This window comes from Pelodiscus sinensis, chromosome 1 (assembly GCF_052426305.1).
Source record: "Pelodiscus sinensis isolate ZL-2025 chromosome 1, ASM5242630v1, whole genome shotgun sequence".
NCBI lineage: Eukaryota > Metazoa > Chordata > Testudines > Trionychidae > Pelodiscus > Pelodiscus sinensis.
In genome coordinates, this window is record NC_143052.1 from 335,689,499 (window position 1) to 335,702,880 (window position 13,382).

At 40.8% G+C, this 13,382-nt stretch overlaps 1 protein-coding gene across 16 annotated transcripts in view; it reads left to right on the forward strand.

Moving 5' to 3' along the window:
- DLG2 (discs large MAGUK scaffold protein 2) overlaps positions 1 to 13,382 on the forward strand; it is a 1,584,089-nt gene that overhangs the window by 1,517,137 nt on the left and 53,570 nt on the right. The gene's annotated exons all lie outside the window — the stretch shown is intronic.

The following is a 13,382-nucleotide window of genomic DNA, read 5'->3' on the forward strand; positions in this document are numbered from 1 at the left end:
AATGAAATACACAGAGAGATAGCGAGGTTGAAATCATCTGTTGGAGAAGTAAAATTTATGTTTCTGACTTAATACTTTAATGGTTGTGACAGATATTGAACAGAGACTTGTACTGCAGTAAGCACCAAAGATCAGCCAGCCCAGAATGTAATTTTAAACTTGTTTGTTCGCTAGCAAAATATTTACAGAAAGGATTATTTGAATTGCTTAAAGCTTTTTTTGTTTAAATTTCCCTTGCATTGGCATATTAATACAAAAGAATCTCTCTGTTCCAGAATTCCAAAGTATGTTCTGGCATGTTTAATTGTTGATGTAATGTGACATTTTGAAAAATACTAAGTAGTGATTAGTCTAATATTCTGGATGGCAAGAGTTGTAAAAATAAAGAGTGTAGTAATATAAAAAATCCAAACATCATATACATCAAATTATATTCTGCCACTGAGACATTTTTCTCATTTTTAGCATTAGGTGAACACATTACAGATCCCAGTCTACCAACCTGTAATTGAACAGATAGTCCAAATGACTTAAATGGGACTACACTCATAAATAAGGGCTTTCGAAAGTCCGAATAGTATGGGATTTTTAAAAGTCATCAGCATAAAACTCCCATAGACTTCAACAGAAGCACAGTTGGGCCAACACAGCATACTTTTGACAATCCTACTCTTAATAACACTTCCTTTCTCCCAGTCGTTATCCATCTTGTCTCTATAGACTGTAAGCTCTTTATTATGGGTGTGTATAGAATGCAGCATAACTGAGTCCCAGTTTCAGTGGGGAACCCAGGTGCTAATATAATACACATAGTATTTCTTTTGTAAAATTCTTGAGAAAAGAAAAGAAATCACTCTTGCATATAATGTGTGTGAACCAGATTCTGACTCAGGGCAAATTAAGAACAACTGCATTGATTTAAACAGAATATTTCCAGATTATACCAATATACCTGGGATCAGAATCAGATTCTATGTATATTATTTCCATATATAAGTGGCGTAAGCAATCTGACTTCCTGCAAAGTCAAAGACAAAAAATCATTTGGAATAAGTGCTTTTGCAAACTTGTTGGTTGTTATCAGGTACTGTACCATCAGTCAGCTCACTTCTTTAAATGCCCTATTTCCTGTGTATTGTCAAAATCTTGCAGGAGTAATTCATTGATGTTCTAATGGTCCTTACCAGAGCCTGGTGAAAATTTAATTATCCAATAGTTTCCTGCATTGTTCTTCTATTTTTGCCCTCAATTGAACATTAATCTCCTTGCCACTCATTCCATTATTTGTTGTGATATTCCATAATCAGGCTGTTCAACTTTTGGAAATCTATTTTCATTTGTGAGTCAGTACTAAAATCTGTTTTCCCCTTTTAAAAAAAAGCTACATAGAGACTGTATATGACAACATAAGGTAAACATATTGAAAATGAGAAGAATGGGGGGGGGGAGATCACTGTTTGAAGCATCAACATGGAATTAGAGTTTTATAATTTATATGTGTAGACTATACCCTGTGTTACAGTGAGACACCCTTCTCTTTTAAAGAGACATTATTCATTTTATTTTTGTTTTTTTAAATTGAACAAATTACCTCTCACTATCTTTAATTTACCAGCTCTGAAGCCTGCTTATTTCATATAAATATTGAAAGATACAGGAAGGTGAAAATTAAACAAAAGTTAATCAAACATTTAAAAGCTAGTGTGGGATAAAAAAATCAATTTTTGTTTTTATCTGAATCATATTGCCCACCTCAAATATATTGATGTATAGGAACACAGGAGTAATAATAATACAAAGCAAAGTTAAAGCTGTCTGAACAGACTACTATGTAGAAGAATATCTAGGTAGCATGCAGCTGCCATACACTGCCTCCCTCCTCCTCAGGGTAGGGGCCATGGCCAATGGTAATGTAACACAGGCACAGCCAGAATATCCCTAAACCTCAGTCATCCCTGACTTTCAAAACAGCTCCTTAAGGTCATTGGCAGCCAGCATAAAATAGATCACCAGAGCTGCTCTAGTGTATGGCATATATTGGAAATTGAGTGAGAGAGCCCCCAGAACTGGGAAGCACAAAGGTGACTGAAAGGTCATCTTTGACCCCGTCTCCTGAGCTGCTGATCTTCCCCATTATTCTGCAAAAGGGTAGTGCATCAGTAATAACGAATAACATCACGTTTGCCAAGTTGCATATTCAGCTCTTGGAAACTTCACCTAGTGTAGACTTTAAACTTAAAAAAATAAATAAACTTAAATAAATAAAACTGCTTTTGCAGAAAAACTTGCCAGCTGTCTACACTGGCTGCTTGAATTTCCGCAAGAACACTGACGATCTCATGTAAGATTGTCAGTGTTCTTGCGGAAATGCTATGCTGCTCCCGTTCGGGCAAAAGCCCTCTTGCGCAAATGCTTTTGCACAAGAGGGCCAGTGTAGACAACGTGGTATTGTTTTGCGCAAGAAAGCCCCGATTGCGAAAATGGCAATCAGGGCTTTCTTGAGCAAAACCGCATTGAGATTGGCACGGACGCTTTTCCGCAAAAAGTGCTTTTGCAGAAAAGCATCCATGCCAATCTAGACACTCTTTTCTGCAAATGCTTTTAACGGAAAAACTTTTCCGTTAAAAGCATTTGCAGAAAATCATGCCAGTCTAGACGTAGCCTAGTTGATGCTTGTAAGATTTACCGAAGAAAAGAATCATCAGCACTGGAAGGTGGAAATATCACAGAAGTGAAAAGAAACTCGACTGTAATTTACTTAACTCTTAACTGCAGCAATTGCAGCTAGTCTTATCACAGACAAAAAAAGCACCTCTCTTGCTTTATTTCCACCTCAGTCATATATTTTTTCTGGAATGTGGGCTGGAGGCATTTTTTATGACAGATCTTGTAACTCTTTTCAAAAGAGTTTACAACAGCTTACTCTGCATTTCTAATATTTGTAAAGTTTACCTGTTCCATCAAATTGTTCCAATATCTCAAATCATAAGATAGAGTATTTCCTTCATAAAGTACAAATAATTGTTTTCTGTTTCTGTTGGAGCTCTATGTTGCCAGTGCTTTTCAACTGAACAATTATTTTAAGAAACAAAATCTGTTGTCCCCTAGACACTGTGTGTATTTACTTCATGACTTTAGATAGTATGGGTGTGGTGCTACGTGGATAGACGCAACTCAAGGCAGGTTTTTTTTCTCAAACTGCTGAAAGGAATTAGGAGCTCTTCTGAGGTGATGTAAACAGTCTCCGAGTTGATGACAGAGTGCCCCACTATAGGTTAAGCACACAAGCTTTGATAGGGACTTTTCACTCCAAAGAGAATGTCACATTTGTGAATGAGTTGTGACTGCTCTGGGAGGAAGAATGCAGAGTATTTGAGGTTAAAAAATATCTCTAAATTAATTTATGGGAAAATGCCAAAGACTTCCATTTGGACTGATTATCCCTGTAGTAATGCAAGTGAGGAGGGGAAATTCAGGTTCTGATACTTTCTGCCATTTCACATTGTCCTATCAGTATCTACTACTCTTGTCCATATTCTGCGAGCCCATTATTTTCTGTTCTTTAGCTTGCAACAAAATCAGCCACTTTGCATTCAGTCTTTCCTTCAAAAGTCTCAAGACGTATTTTTTATTATTATTATCTAAGGTCATCATAATTCTCTGTTGTAATTTTTAGCAATTCTGCATTGTATCATGAAAAGAAAAAGGTAAACTCAAATGAGATTGGATCACAGTATATAAAAGAACTTCTGCTCAAGAAATGTGTCTTTTTTCCATGTCAGAATTCCAACAACAGATGGAACTTGATACAGATCACAAGTCTTGATAATTTACAAATTATTTGAATAATTCCTATAGCTGAATAATAAAAACATTAAGCAGTGTTGGTGATTGTAGGCCTGTTCCTGTAAGAGTATGACTGCAAGCACAGAGCCCTACACATACGTGATGTCCCATTGAAGTTAATAGGACTCTGCTCAGATGTAGGGCTCTGTGCTAGTGGTTCCCTGCGGAGGAGAAGGACCTTTATCTGCTGATGGACTCAGAATGATAGGTTTTTGCCACTGAAGACCTAGCTATATTTCTATAAAGAGGTGGCCATCTGAATTCAGTCCATGGTGCAATGTTGTCCTCAGTATAAGCTAGAAATGGAAAACACCTATTAGGTCATCTGGTCCACTCCTTTACCAATGCACAATTGTTTCCAATCGTACGTTTATTAGTGTTTCCATCAGTGTAATTTTAAGTGTTAGAAGTGTGGGGTTTCCTCCATTTCCACTAGGAAGCTCTTCCTTAGCCTCTGAGGTAAATACGCCTAATTACCACTCTATTTTATGTGCAAGTCCAGCATTAAGGTGCCACAGAGATCCTCAAAATCCACACTCAGCATCACTAGTCACTAAAATATCCACTGTTAAAGTCCCCAATGCACATACATTACCAACAATGAACATGTGAACAGTCATCTTAGTCCAGGTGACTCTTTCATGTATAAGCCACAGCATAATCTGCAAACTAGACATTCCCCCAACTATCTTGCCTGTGGGACCCAGCCTGGAATTTGTTCTCACATATCTACCTGCACAAAACAGGTGACTGTGAAGTTATTTCACTTTGTGCAGCAGGACTGGAAATTAGGTCTACTATATAACAAGTAATAATCCTAATTCATGAGTTTTAGAGTCATTCTCACTCTCTGACCAGTGAATATTTAGATACTTACAAAGACAACAACTTCAACAGAGCAAGAGTATTCTACCCCAGAATGCTCCATAGCCCAAAAGCTATGAACATAAGAACAGTGATAGAGAGTCAAACCAAAGGTCCATCCTGCTCAGTAGCCTGTTTTCTGACAGTGGCCAGTGCCAGGTACTGAAAAGTGAATAAATAGAACAGGTAGTCATCAAGTATCCATCTCCTATTGCCTATTTCCAGCTTCATTCAAACAGAGTCTAGGGATGCCTCCTGGCTAATAGTTCTTTCCTGAAATGTTTTTAAACCTTTGGGCTTCAAAACTTCTTCATAACATCTTCTGGCAAAGAGTTCCATGGATTAGGACATTACGATGGGCCTCAACTGGAGTACTGTGTCCAGTCCTGGGCACCACAATTCAGGAAAGATGTGGAGAAAGTGGAGAATGTCCAGAGAAGAGCAACAGAAGTGATTAAAGGTGTAGAGAACATGACCTAGAAAGGAACACTGAAAGAATTGGGTTTGTTTAGTAAGGCAAAGAAAAGACTGAGAGGGGACATGCTAGCAGTTTTCAAGTATCTAATAGGATGTTACAAGGAGGAGGGAGAAAAATTATTCTCTTTAACCTCTAATGATAGGACAAGAAGCAGTGGGCTTAAATTGCAGCAAGGGAGGTTTAGGTTGGACATTAGGAAAAACTTGCTAACTGTCAGAGGGTATGTCTACACTACCCTCCTAGTTCGAACTAGGAGGGTAATGTAGGCATACCGCACTTGCAAATGAAGCCCGGGATTTGAATTTCCCGGGCTTCATTTGCATAAGCGGGGAGCCGCCATTTTTAAATCCCCGCTGGTTTGAACCCCGTGTAGCGCGGCTCGAACTAGGTAGTTCGGACTAGGATTCCTATTCCGAACTACCAAGGTGTACCAGTAGTTCGGAATAGGAACCTAGTCCGAAATACCTAGTTCGAGCCCCGTGTAGCCGCGCTACACGGGGTTCGAAGCAGCGGGGATTTTAAAATGGCGGCTCCCCGCTTATGCAAATTAAGCCCGGGAAATTCAAATCCCGGGCTTCATTTGCAAGTGCGGTATGCCTACATTACCCCGCTAGTTCGAACTAGCGGGGTAGTGTAGACATACCCAGAGTAGTTAAGAACTGGAATAAAATGCCTGGGGACGTTGTGGAATCTCCATCTTTGAAGATATTTAATAGCAGGTTAGACAGACACCTGCCATGGATGATCTAGATACTGCTTGGTCCTGCTGTGAGGGCAGGGGACTGGAATTGATGACCTCTCAAGGTCCCTTACAGTTCTGGTATTCTGGGATTTTATGAAATCAATATTCAGATCCCTTCTTCACTTCATTCAGAGGATAGATGTGAACCCAGACCTCCCATATTCAGGGAGATGCTCTATACACCAGACTAAAAGTTATTAGAGGGAGATGGCACTATTATTTCTTTTGCTTTGGTGGACGGCAGGTTCTTTGGAGGGAAAAAAGCCTTCAGCACCTAACTCCAAGAGAGGGTTTCAAGCAGAGATAGGCACCTACTTCTAACCCAGACTCTAGGCAGCTAAAGGATTTAGGACCTGTCCCTCTCCTCAAAATTTGGCTAACTTGGACAGCTCTTTGTTAATCATAAGTTAGTCAAACAAATTCACATATCTCTCTTAGGCCATTTATGCATCCCTTTGCTGTCTTTTCATGATTGGCTTGTGAGACCATTTGCATCAGTACGTGCTATAGTAGGTTGCCCAACATTTTAGTCAGTGCACCTGGGACTGAGGGCAAAAGTAGGCTGCCTTACATCGACGTAACTCTGAAAGCGTCTACACTAAAGTGTAGCTCTCACTGATGTAATTTGACCACTAAACTGACTAATAAATCCATCTCTGCAAGAGGCGGAGATTTAAGTCGATGTTAAGTAACACAGCATCAATGTTTACATTGACTATTGTAGCCGTTCAGAAGCCAACCTCCAGTGCCCCACAGTGACATTTAATTTGTGCATGCACACCTGGTGAGAATATGCACTGCTGCTGCAAGATGTGTAGTGTGGACATGCAAAAGTGATTACACTACTGCAGTGGCTACATGCCAATGTAACGTACAGCTTGTCTTCACTACCTGCTGGATTGACAGGCAGCAATTGAGCTGGTGGAAGTCAGTTTATCATATATAGCATAGATACCATAAATTGACTGCTGAGCACTCTCCCATCAAATCCAGTGCTCCACTGGAACAAGAAGTGGCAGTGGACTCAATGGGAAAGCATCAGCTGTTGACTTACTGAAGTGAAGACACTGTGGTAAGTAGAACTAAGTGTGTAGTTTTCAGCTACATTATTCACAAAACTGAAGTTGCATAACTTAGATCGATGGCCCCCGTTAGTGTAGACCAAGTCTCAGGTTGACTTAATGTTGTCTTTCTATCCTCTGCAACTCAGGCATTGAGGGGGAACCTATCTCTCTTTCTTTCTTTATCTCTATCTCTCACTCACTCACTCTGGGTATGTCTACAGTTGCACCCTCTTTCGAGAGAGGGATGCAAATGAAGACATTCGAAATTGCAAATGAAGCCGGGATTTAAATATCCTGTGCTTCATTTGCATATTTGCGTTATGGCGCTATTTCAAAATAGCAGTATTTCAAAATAACAGACGCTGTTAAGACGGGGTTATTTCGAGAGAAAACCCTTATCTTGAAGTAACCCTTATTCCTCATACATTGAGGTTTACCAGTTATTTCGAGAGAAGGGTTTTAACAGTGTCAGTTATTTCGAAATAGCGCTATTTCAAAATAGCACCATAACGCAAATATGCAAATGAAATGCAGGATATTTAAATCCTGGCTTCATTTGCAATTTCAAATGTCTTCATTTGCATCCCTCTCTCGAAAGAGGGTGCAAGTGTAGACATATCCGCTCTGGATCTTTCTTTGTACACCAGTCCCTTCTATTGCTGTTATTTTTGTTGCATTTCTCTGAACTCTCTCAATTTTGTTAATTTTCTGCTGATAATGAGACAATAGATTCCAGCTGTGGATCAAACAGTACAAGGTGTGTGTGTCAGATACAGTATTTCCCTCCTTCTTCTAAATTTGGCATTAGGAGACTAGCAATAGGTGTTTTTGGAAGGATAATGGAAGTGTCGAACATTAAAATGTGTAGGCTTCCATGTGGGATGAATTACTAAGTAGAACAGAGGTTGAAAACAAATTAAGCAATGTGAATCTGCCCACAAGGGCCAGGTGTAGGAGATTTTGTGAAGATGGTGTAGGCATTGACACTGAATTAAACAATGTTGTTCCCCTTCTCAGTCATACTTCTCCTCCAAAACTCCATGGATTTTTCTCTGCTCTGCAACAGTCCCGCCAGGTCTGTTTATCTCCTAGCTACTGAGAATGGCTGCCAGTAATATCGTGCTGGGAGATCTGAGCAGTCATTAGAAAGGCACTAAATCCTGCAAAAATTGATGCACCAGTCTGTAGTCTGACTGCTGTCATTGAAAAAGATTTTACTTTCCACAAACTGGAAACCCTTGTGTCTGGGCGCAAGCTGCCTGCCTCTGTGTGTGCTTAATGTACCACATGTGCAGTATTAGAAAGGCAAGGTGGGAGAGGTAGTATCTTTTATTGGACCAATTTCTGTTGATGAGAGAAGCCTTGTCTACAGCCTTTTACTGACAAAACAGTGAAGGCGTACACCCTACAAAGCTATTTTTGGCAGCAAAATTCCGCTGTTTTGCTGACAAAACAAAACCACCTTCATGAGAGGCATAATGCTTTTTGCAGCAAAATTAAAGCAACAAAGCATCAGTGTGGACACTGCTGTTTGTTATGTCAACATAACTAGCCTCCCCCAGTATCCCACAATGCCTTTCATAACTGCTCTGCTTATTGTTTTGAACTGGTCTGCCTTGTAGCCAGCTACCTAGACGTGCATCCCTCCCCCATTCAAAGCTCTGGGAAGCTTTGACTTTCCTCAGCCTGGAGATGTCATAGAGTTGCTGAGTGGCAGTTAAGAAGGCTCAGAACCATTCATGTGTGATGTTTCTGTCCCAGGCAGGCAGAAAAGGCTGTTACTGGGAGTGGAGAGACTTCTCAAGGTACTGTCTGAACTTAAACGGACAGGATGCCAACACACTCTCCTGCAACATACACTCTGTCTCTTTCGGATATACATTTATTTCCCTCCTTAGTCTCACCCACGCTTCCCCAACACATATTCTTCCTTGCACACCCATTCCCTGTCACTCACTTTCTCTCCCCACATAAGTTGAAAAATTCCTGGCAATCTAGTATGATGTCCGTGGAACAATGCAATTGAGAAAACTGCATTATGTGATGTATCTACGCCATGGAGCATTACAAACTCTCCAGAGCACCCTATGGCCAGTTGCACAGTGGGATTGCTACCCACAGTGCACTGCTCTCTGCATCAATGTAAGAGCTGCTAGTATGGATGCACTCTACCAACACAAGGAGCATAATGTGGATAAGCAACAGCAGTTTAATTAAAGCGGCATGACTTGTCAATAAACCTCTGTGGTGTAGACATAGCCAGAGACAAGCTTTCAAGCTTACGCAGAGCTCTTCTTCAGGTTTGGGAAACTAACTCAAACTGTCATTGCTAAATATGAGGCTTATAAAGATTGATTAGCACAACAGTTAACACATATGTCAAGGTGGGCAGTGTTAATGGGCCATATCACCATGAATGGCCCTTCAAATGTGCTGAACTATCTATTCAAGTCTTGTCTAGCAGTGACACTTTGTTTTCCAGATTCAAAGAGCTCACAAACAGAAGCTGGACCAGTAAAATATAGTAAAACCTCACCCACCTTGTCTTTCTAATATCTTGGGATAGCTACAACAATATTGCATACAACAAGAGTAGTATGTAAGCTGTAGTCTCTAGGTTGTTCTGAAAACAAGTATTTTAAAGATGGATGAATTATCTATTTATCATGCAGCCATAACTGACTGCTGTGGTCCTGTTAGCAGTCATAAACTAATTGAATTTCATCAGTACTTGGCTGAGAGATTGGCAGAAAATATATTAGTTTGCTGCAGGAAATGTTGACCATTGATAGGTAGTCTTTCAGCCGAAATAACTCAACATGAAATTAGGTGGCATTGTGCTGTTGGAGGTGCGATATAATGTTCTTCTTCACATCCATTATGTAGTGTTTCTTATGTGATGTTAGATTCCACTCCAAAGAAGGCTGAAGTCAATGGGAATTTTTCCATTGACTTTAATAGGACTTGTACTATACCCTAGTTTAAACCATCTGATAGGTTTCTGTAGTATTGGTTTGATTACACTCACGATTTTCCCATGATTAGGAGTATTTTAGAAATGACCCTGAGTAAAAAGCTGGGGATAGTTGAATGTGTGATTTTGATTTAGGCTCATTTCACAACAAATGGTAGCGGATTTTTTAGATAACATTTCAGTGTTTGCACCAGATTATATCAATTCAAAGTATGTTCTTCGACGCTAATTTACAATGTGAACTCTGGTATATAAATAGAACAAGCCATCAATAACACTCTAACAAATACATTATGTTTTTTCAGAGAATAAAAATACGTTTTGTTGTCTCAGCACAAGATAATTATTGTACACCTACTGGCATTTGAAATAACTTGTTTACATGAAATTTGTTTAGTGTGAGAACTAACAATAAACTGAATGTTATATTTTCTGAGCTTCTGGGAAGTGTGAGTAGAGTACATGCAGAACTAGATCATGGTTTTCTAGATTATTTGCCTCTTTGAAATGTCCAGAAATGAATAACTTGCCCAATTTATCCTCAGAGTTGAGGGGTAACCGCCATGCCTTTGAAGGAAGGATTAGGTTTTTCAATGAAATTTAGACAGGTGATTTGCTTAGGAAAGACCACTCATGTATGTTTATAATAGAATAAACAGCACCTCTGTTTTTAATTGTTATCCTTAGAGCAAATTTTCTCCTCCGTGACATGATGTAAAGGTGAGAAGATCAGGGGGTTTTCGCAAGGAACTAATAAAAGGTATACATTATCAAAACCAAGAGTGAACACAAGGAACCACAAAGCAATGTAAAATGCACAAAATACAAGAATTGAAAACAGAGAAAAAAATAGTTGACAATGTCCCTTGAAATGATAGAGTATGCCTTGTGTGCAATCTATCAGCAAGTCTCAGCAAAAAGGGCAAGGACACTGACATTAATCTATCCCTTTGCATGTAGGTCTTCCAGGGTAGAGTTAAGGTACATAGGTGAGGCAATGTTGGGAAGCCTGCCCTTTCTGCAGCCTGTGGTTAACACGGGCTGTGGATAAACAAAGCTACTTTTCTAAGAAGCATTACATTTACTCAAATTATTTTAAAAGGTAGTAAAATACCCTGCTTTAGGAAAGCATCAAGGTCAGCTCTTAAACAAATGCTTAAATCCCATGGATGTCAATGGGATGTATGTGTGTGCTTTAAATCAGTTAGATGCCTAAGTGCTGGCCTCTATTGGGATGGACTCTCCATGGGTCGTTTGAAACATGTTCTCATTTGATTTATAGAATTGGAGCCTAAATGTATGACAGCCTCATTTGATTTATAGAATTGGAGCCTAAATGTGTGTCCTCATATATGGTGATGTTTGCCCAACATCTTTACCTCCAAATTAACCACATTAGGAAGCCAAAGTTGAGAACTGTGAATTAGGTTACTTATTTTTTCCACTTTCAGCAATCTCAGTATTGAACAAAGCCCTCCTACTCTGGAGCATGGAAGAGAAAAGCAATGATGCCAGTGTCAGGAAAAAGCCAAAGTAGGATGGTATTAACAGGGTGCCTTTCTACTCCATGGGCCAGAGACCTGGGCCTAGACAACCTTGATTTACTGCAGAGGCATGCCTGAAAGAGTTCAGTTGTTCCCTCCTCAAGTATAGCAGGAAGCTGTAGAGAGATTGAAGTGATTGAGAGAGGCTCCTGCAGGGAAGAGCCAAGACTAGTGGAGTCGCTCCTGCTAGAAAGTGCTGGGAGTAGCCTGTTAAAGCAGGAAAGCCCTGCAACATCAGGGAAGTTTAAGGCTGTGCTAAGCTGGAAGAAAGATTTGTGTGTTTTTTTTAATCTCATAGGGTATGTCTACACTACCCCGCTAGTTCGAACTAGCGGGGTAATGTATGCATACCGCACTTGCTAATGAAGCCCAGGATTTGAATTTCCCGGGCTTCATTAGCATAAGCGGGGAGCCGCCATTTTTAAATCCCCGCTGCTTCTAACCCCGTGCAGCGCGGCTACACGGGGCTCTAACTAGGTAGTTCGGACTAGGTTCCTATTCCGAACTACCGTTACTCCTCGTGAAACGAGGTGTACCGGTAGTTCGGAATAGGCACCCTAGTCCGAACTACCTAGTTCGAGCCCCGTGTAGCCGCGCTGCACGGGGTTCGAAGCAGCGGGGATTTAAAAATGGCGGCTCCCCGCTTATGCTAATGAAGCCCGGGAAATTCAAATCCCGGGCTTTATTAGCAAGTGCGGTATGCATACATTACCCTCCTAGTTCAAACTAGGAGGGTAGTGTAGACATACCCTAAAGTAATAACCAGATCCTAAGGAGGACTGTTGTTATTGAACTTGTAAAAGCTTCTTCTTTGAGTTAACGAAAGAACAGGGGCCAATTGTAGGGCTGCCCTGAGGTCTTGAGGGGTCACTTGGGACACCAATCAGCCTGATGACAGATGGGAATTGGTCTTCTGCATTTACTATAACATCATAGCAGTTCTAGCAAGAATGTAGCGGTCACCTTGATTTTCTTTTATGTGCATGCATACACTGTGTGTGCAGTGTGACAGGTCCCCTGACTGAAAACAATAACAATAAAAATAAATCAGTAAACCCAGGCTCTTCACAGAAGTTAAACCTGGCAGGGAAACCGCACACTGATTGACTTTTCATAGATCAGTGCTTAAAGAGGAGCCTGAAGGAGTGGATGAAGATTATAAAAAGCAAAGTGTGAAGCAGAGTTCTTGGCAGCATCAACTAATGTTTGTTATTGACCCAGGAGATTAGTATTTCACAGTTCTGCATCTAGAACCATTGGCCAGACATCTGAGGTAAATGCATTGCCCCATTGTGCAGAGAGAAGTTAGTTGCACATGTGGGCACCAGCCTCATCCCTACCATCTCTCATGGGTTTCTGTGAGGCAGCTTTAAATTCCACTAGATGCTCCCTGGGTACCATATAGATGGGGGCTGCAGTGAGCCTGTGTGGAATGAGGACATCTCACTACCACCCTGGCCAGCCTTGTCCCCTGCCAACAGAACCCACAGTTCAGACTGAGCTGACCATCTGTTGGCCCCACTAATGGAAGAGAAGTTGGGTCTTATTTTTTCCACTTCATCCCCTCTCCAGCAGATTTTGTATCAACAGGATCCTTGCTCTATGAGGGTATGTCTACACTACCCTCCTAGTTCGAACTAGGAGGGTAATGTAGGCATACCGCACTTGCAAATGAAGCCCGGGATTTGAATTTCCCGGGCTTCATTTGCATAAGCGGGGAGCCGCCATTTTTAAAACCCCGCTGCTTCGAACCCCGTGCAGCGCGGCTACACGGGGCTCGAACTAGGTAGTTCGGACTAGGCGTTCCACGAGGTGTACCGGTAGCTTGGAATAGGAAGCCTAGTCTGAACTACCTAATTCGAGCCCCGTG